Consider the following 17419-nt stretch of genomic DNA (forward strand, 5'->3'; position numbering starts at 1 on the left):
ACTTCGAAAGTCACTTCTCACCGCAGTAGTGATTGCGAAATCCTTCTTTTGGTTTCAAAAAATAAAAGTAATACTGAGTCACCAACTGAATCTTGTCTGCTTTCTGTTCATCTGTATACTCTTAACAATAAAAGAATACCGATCGATGGTTAAATAGATGACATTTCATGCTTTCCGAAGAAAATTTGGAAATGAAAAGCAAATGAAAGAAATGGTCAACCGTTCTGTGTCATGATTTGTCTGAAGGTACTGTGACGTAACAATGGAACGGTGATGCTGGGGTTTACAGGCATACGTAATGACATTCCAACGAACAAAGTTCCATGCTTTTATTACATACAAACATTTAAACAAAACTCAAGGGGTGAACTCCCAGTTTGCCTTACAAGAATGGGTAAAACCATTTTATCTCATAAAGGTTTTTAAATACAACTTTTAAGATCAATGAGCAGGGAAAATTTGAATTTAAACTTTCATTCCATTTTTACCTTTAAGAAACGGCAAATATTAAGACATCAGTTAATTAACCAGCATGACGAACGTTCGAGTCAATCAAAACAACTTTCGAAATAGTTGCTGGGTTCATCTTTCTGCACTTAGAATAAACAATTTTAAAAGGGGCCAGAGATATTCTTTACATACAAACAAATCCAATCTGCTATTATGGCAGATAGAAATCGCACAAATGTCACTAGCAATTAACAAGAAATTAGCATATGTAATGGGTACTTGAAATAAACCAAAACTACTTTAAAATTATGTAGTGGGTTAACATTCTCTTATTTAGAATAAACAATGTGAAAGCGTCCACAGATAATCTTTACATAAAGAACAAATCGCATTAACTAACTTGGCAGACAGAAATCGCACAGGTCTCTCCAGCAACTAACAAGAAACATTTACATTTACGCTCTGAGTTCACCTTCCTACATTTCAAAATAAATAATACTAAAATGACCACAACTAACAAGAAACATTTACATTTACGCTCTGAATTCACCTTCCTACATTTCAAAATAAATAATACTAAAATGACCACACGTAATCATTACACTCATAGACGTATCAATTGCTGCCTTGAACTGATAGATCACACGTCAACGTTCCCGTATAGAGTCATCCTTGCAAAATATGAACGACACATTTTTCGGCAATAATCAAATGAATAACAGGATACAAAGAGTAAACATGATGTAATAAATATGGTTCTTGTCAAGACAACCACGCGCATCCGAAACCACGTGGACTCAATACAATAATGACGATGCGCAACGACAATACTTCACTACAACCAACTAAGTCTTTCAGTCGTCTGAGCAGTAAATGCTACTTTACGAGCCGGAATGGCCACACGAATCAACGCAAGCTAACACTTGCAAACGACCATCTCGACCAACATCAACTTCTTTTATGTGGCAGTTTAACGTCGCTCAGAGTCCACAGTTCGGCTGACGACAGTTAGTAGCGGTTCCAGAGGGCCCCTTCATGAAGCTCTTCGTGCCCACTCGATCCCACAACGCCTTGGAACCTCTGGTTGACCGACCATGTGCCCCGACTAGTCCAACGCATTCTCAGTGCAAAGACTGCAGGCACTGTTCATCAGCCGTCTCTGTCACGGCGATAAGTTTTTTTTTTTTTTTTTTTTTTCATCGTCCCCCTCCGCGCGCTGCCAACAGCACGGATGCGACCGATCCCGGTGCGCCCTCTCAGTCATTGCGGTAACCGGAGGTGCCCCTTGGCGGGAATTCAAAGGGGCGGCCACAGGTGCCGGAATCGAACCGTCACAGGTAAGAAATAAAATAAAAGAAGCACTCCGTCTTCAGGCCACCAGTAGCCTACCTGGACCATCCGACCGCCGTGTCATCCTCAGTGGAGGATGCCGATAGGAGGGGCGCGTGGTCAGCACACCGCTCTCCCGGTCGTTATGATGGCATTCTTGACCGAAGCCGCAACTATTCGGTCGAGTAGCTCTTCAACTGGCATCACGAGGCTGAGTGCACCCCGAAAAATGGCAACAGCGCATGGCGACCTCGATGGTCACCCATCCAAATGCCGAACACGCCCGACAGCGCTTAACTTCGGTGATCTCACGGGAACCGGTGTATCCACTGCGGCAAGGCCGTTGCCGGTAATAAATAAATTAGAGAAACATTTTAAGCGCGTTTGAATTGTGTGAATTGTGCTAAAACCCATGAACATCAAATGAAGCGCCTACTGGGAATTTCAGTGTTTACTTTACAGTCTCAGAATTTTGAATAGCACCAGACGATATGTATAAGGTGGTTCCTGCGGTTATTTCACGCAGTGTTGCTTCTCTATTAGCACTGACATTCTACACAAATGCCGCTGCTCTCGTCGACCACTGCATTGGTCGTGGTGAAAGATAATGCCTGAAATTTAGTGTTCTCGGTACGCTGTTGAAACTGTGGACCTCGGAGTAATGAATTCCTTAACAATTTCTGAAATGGAACTCCATCATTGCACTGCCCTTTCATATTCTGCGTACGCAGTACTACCACAATGTGTATATGTGCATGTCATTATCCGATGACTTATCACATAGGGCATTTATTAGGTTTGGAGAAACCATTTCACAAATCATTTGACCGTTTTTGTTTACAGGTTGTTTTTCTTAGTGAAAGGAAATTAAGTAACAGAAACGGATACAATACAAGTTTATCTGGAAGGAAGACCCAAAAAGCTACGTCTTGCCTAACAGAGGCATCTGCTGAGAGATAGATTCATCGGACCTGTAAAGAAACTCTCCGCATTGCTTCACACCGTTATAACTACGGTAGTATCCAACAGTTCTTGTCTACAAATGATATCCTTCTTTAAGCCAGACAACCTAAAACCAGAAATCCTTCTATTCATTCATTTAAAAATTACAAATGACATTAGCCGCAGTAGGGCACCGAAATAAATCAGTGCATCAGGCGAAAATTTGTGGCATACCTAGCCTGGACATCTCAGCATTCTTCACATGTGATCCATATTTGCAGGCTGTCACACATTACTGGCGTAGAATCCCTTATCCATGAACCTCTTACTCGCCATTTCGGATTCCCGCAAGAGTTAGCAGGGTCTTGGTTTGTATCTGCACTGAAGGAACCAATTTTTGACCGTCGTTGCCATATTGGTATGGATATGTGAATATTATGCCGTGTCTATTCTTTTGGCCATGATGGCAGCAAACTAGCGTGAATAGCGGAGGCTGTCAGTGACCGCTAGTGTAAAGCAAGAGATCCAGGTTCGACTACCAGTCCGGCACAAATTTTCACTAGTTACAGTTAATTTCTTTTTTTTTTTTTTGCTCGAATTCCGCTCATGTTACTTAAAACCCTTAAATGACTTTTGAGACCGCTGGGTCACATATGGTATCTCTTCTTTCACCCATTTCCGAAATAATAGACACAGATTATGTAACATATACACTGAAAAGCGAAAGAAACTGTTGCAACCACCTAATATCGTGTAGAGCCACATCGAGCACGCAGAAGTGCCGCAACACGACGTGGTATGTACTCGACTAATGTCTGAGGTAGTGCTGGAGGGAACTGATGACATGAATCCTGCAGGGCTCTCCATAAATCCGTAAGAGTACGAGGGGGTGGAGATCTCTTCTGAGCAGCACTTTGCAAGGCACCCAGATATGCTCAATAATGTTCTGGGGGACAGTCTGGTGGACAGGGAAAGTGTTTAAACTCGCAACAGTGTTCCTGGAGCCACTCTGTAGCAATTCTGGACGTGTGGGTCGTTCCATTGTCCTGTGGAATTGCTCAAGTCCGTCGGAATGCACCATGGACATGAATGGACGCAGGTGATCAAACAGGATGCTTAAGTACGTGTCACCTGTCAGAGTCGTATCAGCGGTCCCATATGACTGTACATTGCCTCACCATTACAGAGCCTCCCCCAGCTTGAACTGTTTCCTGCCGACATTCAGGGTTCATGGACTCATGAGGTTGTCTCCATACCCGTACAAGTCCATCTGCTCGATACAATCTGAAACGAGACTCATCCGACCAGGCAACATGTTTCCAGTCATCAACAGTCCAATGTCGGTGTCGACAGGACAGTACACTAATGGACCTTTGGCTCCGAAAGCGCTGTCGATGATGTTTCATTGAATGGTTCGCACGCTGACACTTGTTGATAGCCCAGCAACATGGGGAAGCGTTGCACTTCAGTAACGTTGAACGATTGTTTTCAGTCGTTGGTCCTGTTCTTGCAGGATCTTTCTCGGGCTGCAGCGATGCCTTACAGTTGATGTTTTACCGGATGCCTGATATTCACAGTACACTCGTGAAATGGTCGTATGGGAAAATCCCTTCATCGCTACCTCGGAGACGTCGTGTCCAATCGCTCGTGCGCTAACACCACATTCAAACTCACTCTTGATAACCTGCCATTGTAGCAGACGTAGCCGATGAACAACTGTGCCGTGCTCTTATTGTCTTATATAGGCATTGCAGACCACAGCGCCATATTCTGCCTGTTTACATATCCCGGTATTTGAATACACAATCCTATACCAGTTTCTTTGGCGCTTCAGTGTATCTCCTCTTTACCTTTCTTTCAAAAGTGTAATACTATTTTATTACTAGAAAATCCCACTGTGCAGCATGTTAAGATGCCGTTCGTATGTACGTAGTTAAACATACACGCACACGCAGGACAAAGCTGTGATTTTTGGCTGACACAAACCGTGACTGTATTATGGGCCGTCAGTTCGTTCCATCCTTGCAGCAGAAAACGTAAAAGTGCGGAAAACGTGGCGAAACGGAATGTAGCAAAGGGAAGGTGAATCTGTTTGTTTAAGTAGGGTGTCCCCCATCGTGAAAAACTGGTTTTACAGAGTGACCTTTCGCGCGCTTGTAACCTCCCCCTCACTTATCGAAAGTGAAAAATTAAACCGCGTGTACCTAATGGAAATTTGGGAAAAAGCACCGAAGTTAATCTGTCGGTAAAGAGGGAGGAAAGGGTAACATCTAAATGAAAGGAAAAATGCAAATGAAACTGGTGGAAATTAATTTTGAAAAGGGGTAAAGTTAATGAAGAAAGTAAATGTGCGGCTGTTACGTTAACAATTAACTAGCGGTAATTAGATATTTGAGATTTGGGGGAAATTACGGTCGCCAGTCCTAAGGACAATTACTATAGTAACTGAAAAAGAAGGGTAATTACACATATAATTAGCACTAGATGCTTGGCAACTGAAGGTTGACACGTGTAGTGTGAAAACTGAAAGTTTGTCATAAGTAATAACTTTCGCTGCACTCTGACTTAATTTAGCAAAATAATTAATAAAACCGGAAAACTGAAAGTTAATTTAGTGACTGAAATTAATAAGAAGCTTTCTTTCTGAAGCACATCGAAATTCAGTAAAATACGGTTAGTCTTGGACTACCTCAACAATCATTTCAAAAGCTACTTGAATCTACTCAATTTAGAAATAAGAGATTTAGCTTTGAACTTGAGTTAAATGATTCTGAACAATTAACAATAGTAAGATTTAGTACGTACCAAGCTGAGCTGCAGTCACGGGTAAGCTAAAATACGGTAACAAAACTCGCACTCTTAATTTGTGCTTGCGTTATCTAAATATTATAGCCAGCTATGAATACTTACACTGAACTTTGAGATTAAAGCAGTGAAATTGAATTATATTATTTTAATGCTGGCGTTTGAATTTCAACGACACTCGGGTTCATTTCGGAAAAGGAAGGGACCCTGCTTGGTAATGCACTAGGGACAATGAGCAACAAAGGTTCATGCTAAGTAGCTGTAATTTTGTGATGCAAATGGAACAATTTGAAAAGCTGAGGTCTGCCATACAGTTCTAAAACTTTACGTGCTTCCAGTCTTCCTTGTTGGTTGATTGAAGGTTTGAAGTCGTCGATCGAGGAGGTGGCGACAGTCACTCATTGTCGGTCGTCGCTGTTGCAGAAGCTGGATGTTGGCGCGCCTTCTTCTCAACACGGTCACCAGACGAAACGGGCTCTTGATGTGCGCCAGCTAATGCTTCCCGTCCGCGACACCATGTCAGAAACTATTATCGCAAGTCGAGCGCAATTACATGCTGCCAAATCCCGAAAGCGCGGCAACTCGCGGGAGCTACACACGACACACCTGCTCCACTCGCTACCCCAGCCAGACTCTCTCATGCTCTGCCCGCGCTCCACGCGGCAGAGTTAACACTACCAAAGATCCTACACACTTTGATTCTTCACACGACCCATCGATGTAATCGTTCGATAGCAGTTTTCCCTAGGCAAGACCCAGCGTAAAAATACAAATAATATTTACGAAACAAACCAATTATACATCGACATAAGTGCATAAATATATATATACAAACAGTAAAACAATTACAATATATAAAGAGACAGAAATGTAATATCTTGAGGTAACAAAAGAAGGAAAAAAAATAATAGTACAATAGATGGAAATAGGAGGATATGCATTTCCGGCGTTACACGCTGACGTTTAAATATATGAGAAGGGTAAACAAGGTCTGTCAAAATTGCTCTGAGCACTATGGACTTAACATCTGTGGTCATCAGTCCCCTAGAACCTGCGACCGTAGCAGTCGCGAAATTCCGGACTGCGCGCCTAGAACCGCTAGACCACCGCGGCCGGCCTACAGGTCTGTCAATAATTAACACACTACATTGTCAGTTTTGCTTGAATTTCCCGTCCGCCTTCATATCATAACTGTAAAGAGAGGTGGAAGGGTGTTTCGTCCATAATCTGAGCGATATTAATTTCTGAGCAATGGCATCCCCGATTATGGTAGCACTATAATAACGGCCATATTCACATTTGAATTTGCAGTTGCGTCTAAGTCACTGCAAGTCTGCTTCCCAGTCTGGTTTGGTTGAGATGAAAGAATTTGTAACGCTGGATGCCACGCTGTGGTGTTCATTATAGTATTTATCGAAAGCAGAAATCAGGTCTTCGTAAGAAGCTGTATTAGGGTGGGAGGTGGGAAGAGTTTACAGGCCATCTGGTAAACTGAAATAAGAGTGCTTGCCGCTACCTTCTGTCTGACGCGCCGTGAAGAGTGCGCGGTACTCAAACCACTGCTCCTGTGTAGGATCAAAGGATGAAACACGCTGAAAAGCGGTACAGAAAGAGGCTCTGCTTCTGCGGGTGGTGTGGGCTGCGGCACAGTGTTTGCTCGTGCAACTGTCGCGCGTGAAACTGAACAGACCCATTTATTGACAGTTCTTGTGGAGGACTGTCCATGATCAATACACGCAAAAGTCACTAGGGAACAAAACAAAGCGCGTAACCAGTTTGCTTCAACAAAATGCGACTTACCGTCACTGCAATTGTTAGTCTCTGGAAAGCGCAAGACAATGTTCTAAAAATAACAGATGCTAAGTCACGGGACGCCCACAGTTTCTGCAATAAAAACACACAATTAATGTCGGGCCCCTATGTTTGTATGGCAGGTTAGAAGACGTAGCGGTACACCAGCGGGAACAGCCTCGTCGCCGCGTGCCTGGTCGGTCTGAGATCAGATGCCAAGGGTTCTGAGACTGAGAGCAAAACTAGTGAGAAGCAAACGTTTTGTGTGAGTAGCTCTCGTTTACTTCAATTGAGTAATTGCAAGTCCAGAACAAAAGTAGTTCTGGAAGACGGGTAGGTTCGTCATGCACAGTAATAACAGAAGCTGAGTGATGGCGCTTCGAGTGCACAGGCAGAACTCAACGAACAGACTGAAAGAGGGCGTCAGGGCGTTGTCTTCTTCACTCGGCAGTGCTGTGTGGCCTGGAATTTTAACGCTAGTGGTGTGCGGGGTGTAGTGCTTTCCGTCTAGCTTCTTAACATGTTTTGTGTTGTATCCTGCATAGCCGTCAAATATGGGGGCTCTAAGAAACCTGCTTCTGGGATCGGTAGATAACAATTCAAGCAAATCTTATTAATGAATTTTACTACAGAAAATAAATGACAGTACTTAACCTTGAGAAATACAGATGTGTAGCGAGCAAAGGGCGACAGACGAATAAGAAATCTCTTCAATATAGGGAATGCTAATTAGCAGAAGCGAAATGACTAGTCTTGACGCTGTTCTTGAACTTTCTGCTGTAGCACTGGTACAACAGGATAGTCTTCAACTGGGGTGCGGCCAGTTGGGGGCGGCGTAGAGGGCGCTGCCGTCGCGTTGTCGTCCTGGAGAGGGCACGGTCTGCGTTCAGGTGGCTGACGTCTTCTCCACAGTCCTCTCTGCTCTAGAGTTCCCGACTGGCGTGCCCGCGATTTACTTCACTCCGGAGCATTTCGAATGTTATAAAATTGAAATTAGTGGTTTAACCAACTATAAGTTACTGTTGCTGATTATGCGAGGTGCCGGGGCTAGCAGTGTATTTAACACTAAATTCTTCTACAATCTTCATATGTAAATGATGCTCTGAGCCCCCCTATTCTAACTCCGACTTTCACTGTTGCACATGGATTAAGAAGAAACGCTAACTGACTGTAATCTACCCTGCAAGTGGAGTAGAAAATAGTTTGGCACCTGCAATAATTTAATTTGATGGAAATTAATTAAATAAAGGAAAGTTTCATTAACGTAGTGAGAAATGAAAGGGTTGCTCTACCGATTAACAGAATGAAAGTTCTGTCCAAAATAACGATTTGATTTATTATGACTAAAGTGAAAATAATAAACAAAGCACATGAAAAATATACAATACATCAAATTGGATCAATCTGGACACTCAAATAAATGTTGTGAAGGTGAATTTGTCTATAAACTAGATTGTCACATTTATGAAGAAGTGGTATGTGGAGCCAATTCCTTGCAGCTCAAATCTTAAGAAAAACACACAGCCAACCCAGCATTAATTGCTGGTACAGTGGTGAGAACTCAGACAGCGAAAACCAAAGACAGAACAAAGTAAGAAAAGACGAAGAGGCGCGCTCTGCTGAGCTCTGATTATCACCTAGCAAAATCCCTAATCCGCCGGTGCTGCGGACATACATTACTAAGCTGTCTTCTTAACTGCAAGAACATGATCTGGCGTACTGGAGGCGATGGCTGGTTGCTTCGACATCCCGTCATGGTGAGGATACTGTCGCGAGTATAGCCCGAAACAAATTCTCCTGGTCTGGTTGTTCCAGACTAAAGACTTCCTAGCAATACAAATGCACCTCTGAGGGAGACGAAGAAGGCCCACCACACAATCAGTGACGGTACAGTGATTGATTTTAACAAGTGAAGTCACACAGTAACTCCAATACAGTCAACTTTAGGCAAAACTCCTCAAGACAGAAAACATAGGCCGCTTGTATGCAGAACGCTCAATTGCCAACTGTACTCAGAAAGTTACTTTGAAGCCGAAACTTCAGCAACTTCGTCAAACAGTTACAATTAAATAAAAGTATATTAGACAGCCAACGGAAGGCAGGCTGTCCAGAGCAGCGAGAGCTCAGTCTTGTAACCTACTCCGACTGAAAGGCGAGAACATTCCCGCCCCCACGACAATGGCCGTGGTTAAACGTTCCAATCAGCAACTCGAAAACCGACGGAAAATCCCACTCTATTGCTGACGAACTACTAGTCCACCAATGGAGATACTTGGTGCCAATTTCTGCGCCGATTTTGCTACGTCACGGAGCTATCCCGCGAGCAAGCCAATCACAGTTATGATTTTGCAGAAAACGCGGGAATTTGCCCACCAAGACTGCCTGGGAACACAAGTAACGGAATCTCAAGCCCAGCCACTCCGTCAGGCCCCTGTGGGCGTGTCGCCGCCGCTCTTATGACAATGATGGCGTCTGGAAAGCATCCACTCGCCTCCCTCACACCCGTCGGCTTAACCCTTTCAAAATCAGCAGATCCCGCCTGTCACCGGACCACCCGGATGACTAGAGATGCTTCGTGGGAAGTCCGCGTATGAAGGAATAGCAGCTTTTCACGGCATGCAATTAGACAGGAAAATCAAATTACTCAGAGTAAGATAGAAATATGAGAGGGGGCTCATGCCGCCTCTCAATTAATATTGTTGCATATTATTGACATTGAATGACAGTATTGAAACTGAATATTATTTATTAGTTATGAGTCACACACAAGTCATAACTATTGTGTCACAGACTTCTAAATTATTGTCCAATGTAACATATTCACTGAAAAAGGAAAGTGTCTTACAGTTACTCACAAACGTCTCAAGAACGCCTCTAATGGGAATCTTTGTTTCCCCTTCCATCCTGGATGCTCTGGTATGTTGGTCATCAAAACTAGGAGAGCAGAAAAGTAATCTGAATCTTTGTGGGGAGGGGGGGGGAAGAGGTATTAATAGCCCAAAAATATTTATTCCAGTTCCATGAGATGCTCAAAAGTACTCCAAATTCAACCTACTCGCCTAGTGGGTTGCTGCTAAAGGCAGGAGCCCACTGCCATCATTTATTGCTTCGGTACAAGTTTTAGTCCATTTCTTTGTGAAAACATCTCTCTCTAGGTCTCTATGCACTTATTTCTAAGCAGAGCAAGTTCATAAATAGTATGAGAAAATATAAAACATTGCAACACTTTAATGGTGCAGCATGTAATGGGTTTCTTCTTCCTCTAACATTACTTTTTCTCGACAGTAATTGCCGATCCCAGTATTATTTTTCCAATTTTGGAAAGGTCAAAATTATCTAAGTTGCTTCTCTGAAAACTTTCGTGTAATTTTATGCACACTATGTTATATTTCAAGCTAAAATTTATGAAATGGAATTACTTTATTTTGGATGTTATAATCGATAAATAAAAGTTCTGAATGCACAGTAAAAATTATGTTTTTAGAAACTTTTAAAAATTATGAATAATTTGGCACACTTAAGGTTTCTATTACTAATTCTTCAATATAGTACCGTTTTATGTTTGCTTCTTGATTCATTTATGAAATAATAATCGAACTTAATACAAATTCATTCGTCAAGAATAACTATAAACTGTTTTGAATATTATTATTACGGCAGAGTGAAGCAGTAGTAAGTATGCTTCTGATATGATGGGACATATTTTTGTATTTTGGCCGAATAATGTAATTTTCACTTTGTCAATGTCAAAATTGAAAAGACTTCATGATATACTAATATGTCATAAAATATATTAACGTAACAACAAAAATTCTGCAACAACAATCTTCAAATATATTAAGATCAATTCAACCAAGAGGACCTAAATTTTGAGAATTTCAGCTTCAAGAATAAGAGCTCTAGACAAGAGGAACTGGAGTCAACTCTACACGAGACTTAAGTAAACTAGAAATTTTATTGTAATCTTCGCTCCTCTAAAATTTTTCTTAAAAAACTTTTTAAAAAAACTTTACTTATTGTGGACAATACCCGGAATTAGGAAGGAGATTACAAGCACATTGTTTGGCACCACCAGCTACGCTTGGAAGATGGGTAATACGGTAATATATCACCTTGTTCTAACATTACATCGTGAAAGCTCTTTTCTCTATTAAGTCATTCCATCTTCTCCCACTTAATAACTGTAATTGACCTCACCTTCATCGTTTTCATCTTCTTCCTGCTCTGACGATGTGTCGTGATTAGTGACAACATCTGTCTCATTTTCATCTCTGTGATCGGAATCAGTAGGCCCCTCATCAAGTAAGTCATCAATGAATTTGTCCCCTCCTAGTCCATAAGAATCCATATATAACAATATTTGCTATTAGTTGTATGATCAAATACCATACCTATGCGAAATACGCACAAAATGCAATGAAATAATTTCCTTGACTTTTTCTTCTTATGGGACGATAGTGATGAGCTGGGGTTTTACAGACTCCCAGCATGCTCAAACGCGTTTCAACAGCATCTCACGACGTCCTGTTTTCAACTAAAGTTACAAAAATACACTTGTACCACTCTAGTGACATCTGGCAACTACAAAGCAATACGACATGTCATCTAGCAGTTAACTATAGAAATTCGTCATAAAGGGTGTACTACAACCCTGCACACTCACCATTGCCTCGTTAAGTCTGCCCCTTGGGAGGCTCTGGCTTCGCGCGTTGGATAATGAAGATTACTGTGTTTTTACTAAATTTCATAGTTCTGTTATGTTAGACAATATTACTGAAAACCCTGGGCAAATCTGAGTTCCGTCATCGTGATGTTTCTGCTAACAGAGAACTGGAAACCGTCAGGGTGCTAAACCTTCCCCTGGAGCTAGACACGAAGGACTTGGTACGGCAGTTTCTAATTACAGACAGCTGTATTGCATAGAATTCGAAAAGGATCTACTATACACGAGATTTAGTGCTGCAATCGAATTCGATCTGTACGATTTTTTGTTACATCGTCTCACATGCTTCTAGGTGGTTGCAAGGCACACGTAATACGCGTTAAGCAAACTTCCATGTGTCATGCGTGCAATGACCCGGGGCATCTTCGAGAAAACTGCCTACATCACGTGTTTAATCTGCAACAGCGGACAAGGTTGGACGCACGAGAATTGATTCCTTCAAGTACTGCAACGGGCAACACGTAGAATACTCACATGACATCGTGTAACCAGTCCCCTAGTTTAGTTGAAGAGGGAGCCCCGCCCTTGAACAAGAGACTAGCAACAAATGAAGTACACAGGGAAGCAGAGAACTATTAAAATGATGAAATCGATAAAGACCAGTCTGCTGCTCTTGATAGGGAAAACAGCTACAAAACCCTAGAGACTTCAATTCAAGAGCAAGAAAACGAAAGAGACATTGAAAATGAAAGTCCTTCCAGTTCTCATCGAAATTAGAACAACAAGAAACAGCCATTAGGAAAGGTCAGCTCCGAAGAAGACCCTGAAGAGAAACCGACACAGGTAGAAAGGAAACAGAAGTCTGACAACCTTCCGGCGATAGAGGATGGACCCGAGATTGGGGTGGAAACTGAGTGAACACAGGTATTCTTCAATCGCGACAAACGTAAGTGGTGAATCCCTTAAGCCGCCCGCAGCAGGAAAGTAAACACCAACCATTGCAGGAAACAACAGGCCAGGCAACAACACAGGAATAGCTGAGTTAAACCTCAACAGCTGTGAATGGAGCAACAGGGAATTGAAGTGCAAGATTGTACGGAAGCAGTTTTCAGTAACACCACGCGATCTGCAAAACACTCAGCAGACAGCAGAGGGAAGTATTAGCCACCAGAAGACTATAAAATGTCTCGGTGTTGAGAAGACACCAAGAGGGAAAACCAATAAAAATCTAAATGTGGCACGTCCGAAAAAAAAAAGAAATGCGGAAAGAGAATACCAAGACCATGAGAAAGGGGAAATGGGAACTGAAGCTCCCGGAAACGAATGCGGACAAGACAATTAAGTAGGTAAATATGAGCAGACATGACATGGGACCAAAAGCTTTCAATGAACAAGAGGAGGCTGCTTACTTTACTCATGCTAAATATTCACGGAGTAACAAGTAAAAGAATTTTCTTGGGAATTTCTTAAAAACCAATGACGTGGACATTACCATCCTTCGGGGAGTAGCTTTCGAAGAGATGAACATACAACAGCAATACAATGTGTACAAGAATGTCCGTTCTAGGAGTAGAGTTCGCTGCATTTTTAACAGAGAACTTAGAAAGGCAACCGGATGGACACGGTAACAACGACAAACTAAACTAAATAACAATATTAAAGCTTTATGCCCCGTCGACCTCAAGATTGGAGGACTAAAACTGATAGACTTCGTAGATCGACTAGCCATAACGCGATCCTACTATACGTACGTACATCCATTGTGAGCTTGGACACTTGACAGATTTTATATCACAACAGGAATAGATGTACAGAACTACTAAGTAATTTAATCCTCGTCAGCTTCTCGGATCACCATGCAGTTGCAGTTAAAAAGAAGGTTTACTCAGGCCGAATGTAATGGGAAAGGGGGACTGGAAATGAAAGGGCAACCTGCTCGACGTTGACTCAGTGTAAACAGAATTTTACTATCGAACATGGGTTCATCGAAACCGATTCTGTAGTAGCGTTCTTGAAAGGTGACAAAAACCGGCTAACCTAGTATTCGTAAACTGTTCAGGAACATAGCGCATAGGATCAGTGAGATTAAAAGGAAAACTAGCGAATTCCATTACGTGACTGCACAGCACTTCAAGAGAAAGTGGATAACGAGGAAGACCGATCTGTCAGACTGAAGACATTCTAAAAGAAGATCATTGAACTACAAGGAAAAGAACTCGAAGGCAAAATAATCCCTTGCAAAGATAGGGGGTACATTTCAGACGAACAACGCAGCATCTACCACCTCAGTAGAGAACTGAAACGGAGCAGAGAGAGATTTAGTGGAAATGTAACATCTTCCGACGAAATGGCACCGCCAATTTGACAGATCTTAATTACCATTCCCGGAGGCTGTTCGGAAAAGAACCGCAAGATCCTACCAAGGCAGCAACTTTAACACTGCGCGACTTCCCTCACCAATGAAAATGTCACTATGTTGGTAGGCCCGGATCCGAAGAATAAATTGAAGACATTATAAAGCACTTACCACGAAACAGAATGGGAATTCACGGCATATAGTATAAATTTTACAAAATATTCTGGTCAGTTATCGAAGAGGAATTCACAGAGCTATTAAGGAAAATGAACCAGAAATTAGAGTCCTTGTACAAAAAACTCGAAACCGATAAGACTAACTGATTACTGGCCAATAGCTTTGTTATGTGCCGACTCAAAGGTAATGGCGCCCATAGTAGCTCCCAGACTAAAAGAGACGTTCCAGAGATAAATGGTTCAAATGGCTCTGAGCACTATGGGACTCAACTGCTGAGGTCATTAGTCCCCTAGAACTGAGAACTAGTTAAACCTAACTAACCTAATGACATCACAAACATCCATGCCCGAGGCAGGATTCGAACCTGCGACCGTAGCGGTCTTGCGGTTCCAGACTGCAGCGCCTTTAACCGCACGGCCGTTCCAGAGATAATCTCGTTTTGTAAAACGTGTAGTATTCCCAACTACGTGTGGTGGTGGACTTTGATCTGGCAGATGTTATCTTCTTCTCGTAAATGTACCAAACCGGAAAAGTGGGCTTGTTGAACATCGACCTAGAAAATACCTTTGACACCTGCATCTAAGTGAGTCACCAGTATCTAAGGAATGTGTTGCAACGCTATAAGATCCCACAGGCCACAACAGTACAGCTACTGCCAGTGGTCTGCAAAATACAAATAAACGCCTGCTTTACAGGAGAATTCTCAATTCTCAATTCTACATTCAGTCCGACGGGGATGCCCGTTATCCATGATATTATTTATAATTTTCTTGGAACCAGTGATCCACTCAATCACCAACCAAATCTCTGGAATAATATTCGCTGTTAACGCTTATGCTGACGCTGTAACAATGTGGAAACTTTGTTCATTTGATTTTGATTAATTTTCTGTATTAATTTCAATTTAATTTCTTTAGTTTTATCACCTATTTCAATCCATCTTACTGTATTCATTATTTCTATTCTTCATTTTACTTGAATTTCGTTTCACTTATAATCCCGTCTTTCGTTTAAATCTTCATCTGCGTTATTTTTAAAGACTACAATAGCAATTTATGTTTTAAATATTTGTGTGACGGTTTGCATTTGAAAAATACACAACTTGTAACGGAAAATACATTTTTGACACCTGTGTATAGTGAAATTGTTATTTCATCTTTTTTTGTAGTCGATAGATCTACTTTTTCAAATAATTAAATATTATAATAGATAAAAAGTATAGTTAAATTAACATTCACAAAAATTAGAAGTGTAAAAAGAATGATGGGAGGAAAAAATGACAGTAAATGAAAAAGTTGATACGTCAGTCAAATTGATGTGATAGGGAAACAAATATAAACAAGTAAATTTAACCCAATTAATTAAATAAAAATAATAATAAATGTCATTTAAAAAAAATTTTTAAAAATAAAAAAAAAATAATGCTCATGATAAAATTCAAACCCACAATCTTCTGAATAAGAGGTCATTACCCTAACCCTTGCGCAACACAAGCTATCTCCACTGTTCTCCCTTTTTGAATTTATTAAGCATCATGTGAAATTCAGAATTTGTTTTGTCGATTACTCGCAAATGGGCGCCCACCTGTAGGGTTTAATGTCTGGTACCTCAACCTACATGAACGTGCAGATGGTTTCAAAAAGTTGATCCCACTGGGGATCTCTCCTTGTTAGATCCCGCCAGACATTGGAAAGATATACACACAATGGATTCTTACCAGGAAACAAGCGGAGAAACAATAAACAGCAACAAAGCCCGGCTTCTATGGTCGAACAAAACTTCACAATTCACTCCACCTCTCTCCACAAAATGTGACGAAATGGAAGTTCTCGGTGTTAAACTGAAAAAAAACTTGAACGAACTGGTTGAGGATATTTCCAAATTGATTGTGAAGAAAATGAGAGATTCCGGAATAGCGAACAGTATTAGGAACTTAAATATTATTTAAAGGATACAATATGTCAATATACTGGCTCTTTCACAAATGTAGCTCAGATAACACCCACAGAGTGATAATACATTGCTCAAATAAAGAAGTATATAGAATGGTTTATTTTGAACAGGATTCTACCCCTTTTAGCGAGAAACCAGATAAAAAAAACAGTAAAATGAAGATGTATTTCGCTTAGTAGATCATGAGAAAAAATGCACCGCTCTCATGATTAAAAATCTTATAAAATCCTTGAAGCAACCAGAAAATCTGTCACATTTATTTACTGCTCCATGGGAAATTACCACAGGAAGTAGAATTCAATAACGGACACCCACGTATATTGCTCGCACTCTTAAAATCACAAAGGTAATTGTAGGAAAACTCCAAAATGACCTTAAACGATCCGTTTCTGAGAACATCACAGCGACACATCCTGAGACTCACGGTAAGCCCTTATTATGAACATTGTGCCTTGACTTGCAGAGCGCTGCACCGAACAGTAGGCTGTTCACGAATCCTATACTTGTGGAAGTGAATTACATTTAAATGTGCAATGGTATTAACGGCAAAAACAGCTGACACTAACACCAAGAAGATAATGTACAAGTATTTCAAAACGTTTCCGGCTTCAAAGATGAGAACAATCACATATTCCTATACAAATAACGTCAACAGCGATGGAGGTGAATCTGTAACTTAATTCAAATTATACTTGCACCAGGAAAGGGACAAAATTGTCAGAAACAACAGGAAAAAGCAAATTTGGCCAATTCATGCACTTCTTACAAAAAGAAAGACTTTGAGAAGGAAAACACCAAACAAATCCTTTCGACAGAAAGTCTCTAGTTTATGTAGAAGCATAGCTCAGTTCCCTTCTTTCAAATACAGTCGGAAGATGATTTTAATTATTATAAAATGCCATCTCTTAAATAATAATATGCCCTTAAGAGGGAGATTTTGAGTTCGAGAGGAA

General features: G+C 41.2%; 1 pseudogene; it reads right to left on the reverse strand.

Moving 5' to 3' along the window:
• Positions 1 to 2009: 2009 nt before the first annotated feature.
• Positions 2010 to 2127, reverse strand: LOC124614533 (annotated as a pseudogene).
• Between the last annotated feature and the right edge of the window lie 15292 nt (positions 2128 to 17419).

This window comes from Schistocerca americana, chromosome 4 (assembly GCF_021461395.2).
Source record: "Schistocerca americana isolate TAMUIC-IGC-003095 chromosome 4, iqSchAmer2.1, whole genome shotgun sequence".
In the NCBI taxonomy this organism is placed as follows: Eukaryota; Metazoa; Arthropoda; class Insecta; order Orthoptera; family Acrididae; genus Schistocerca; species Schistocerca americana.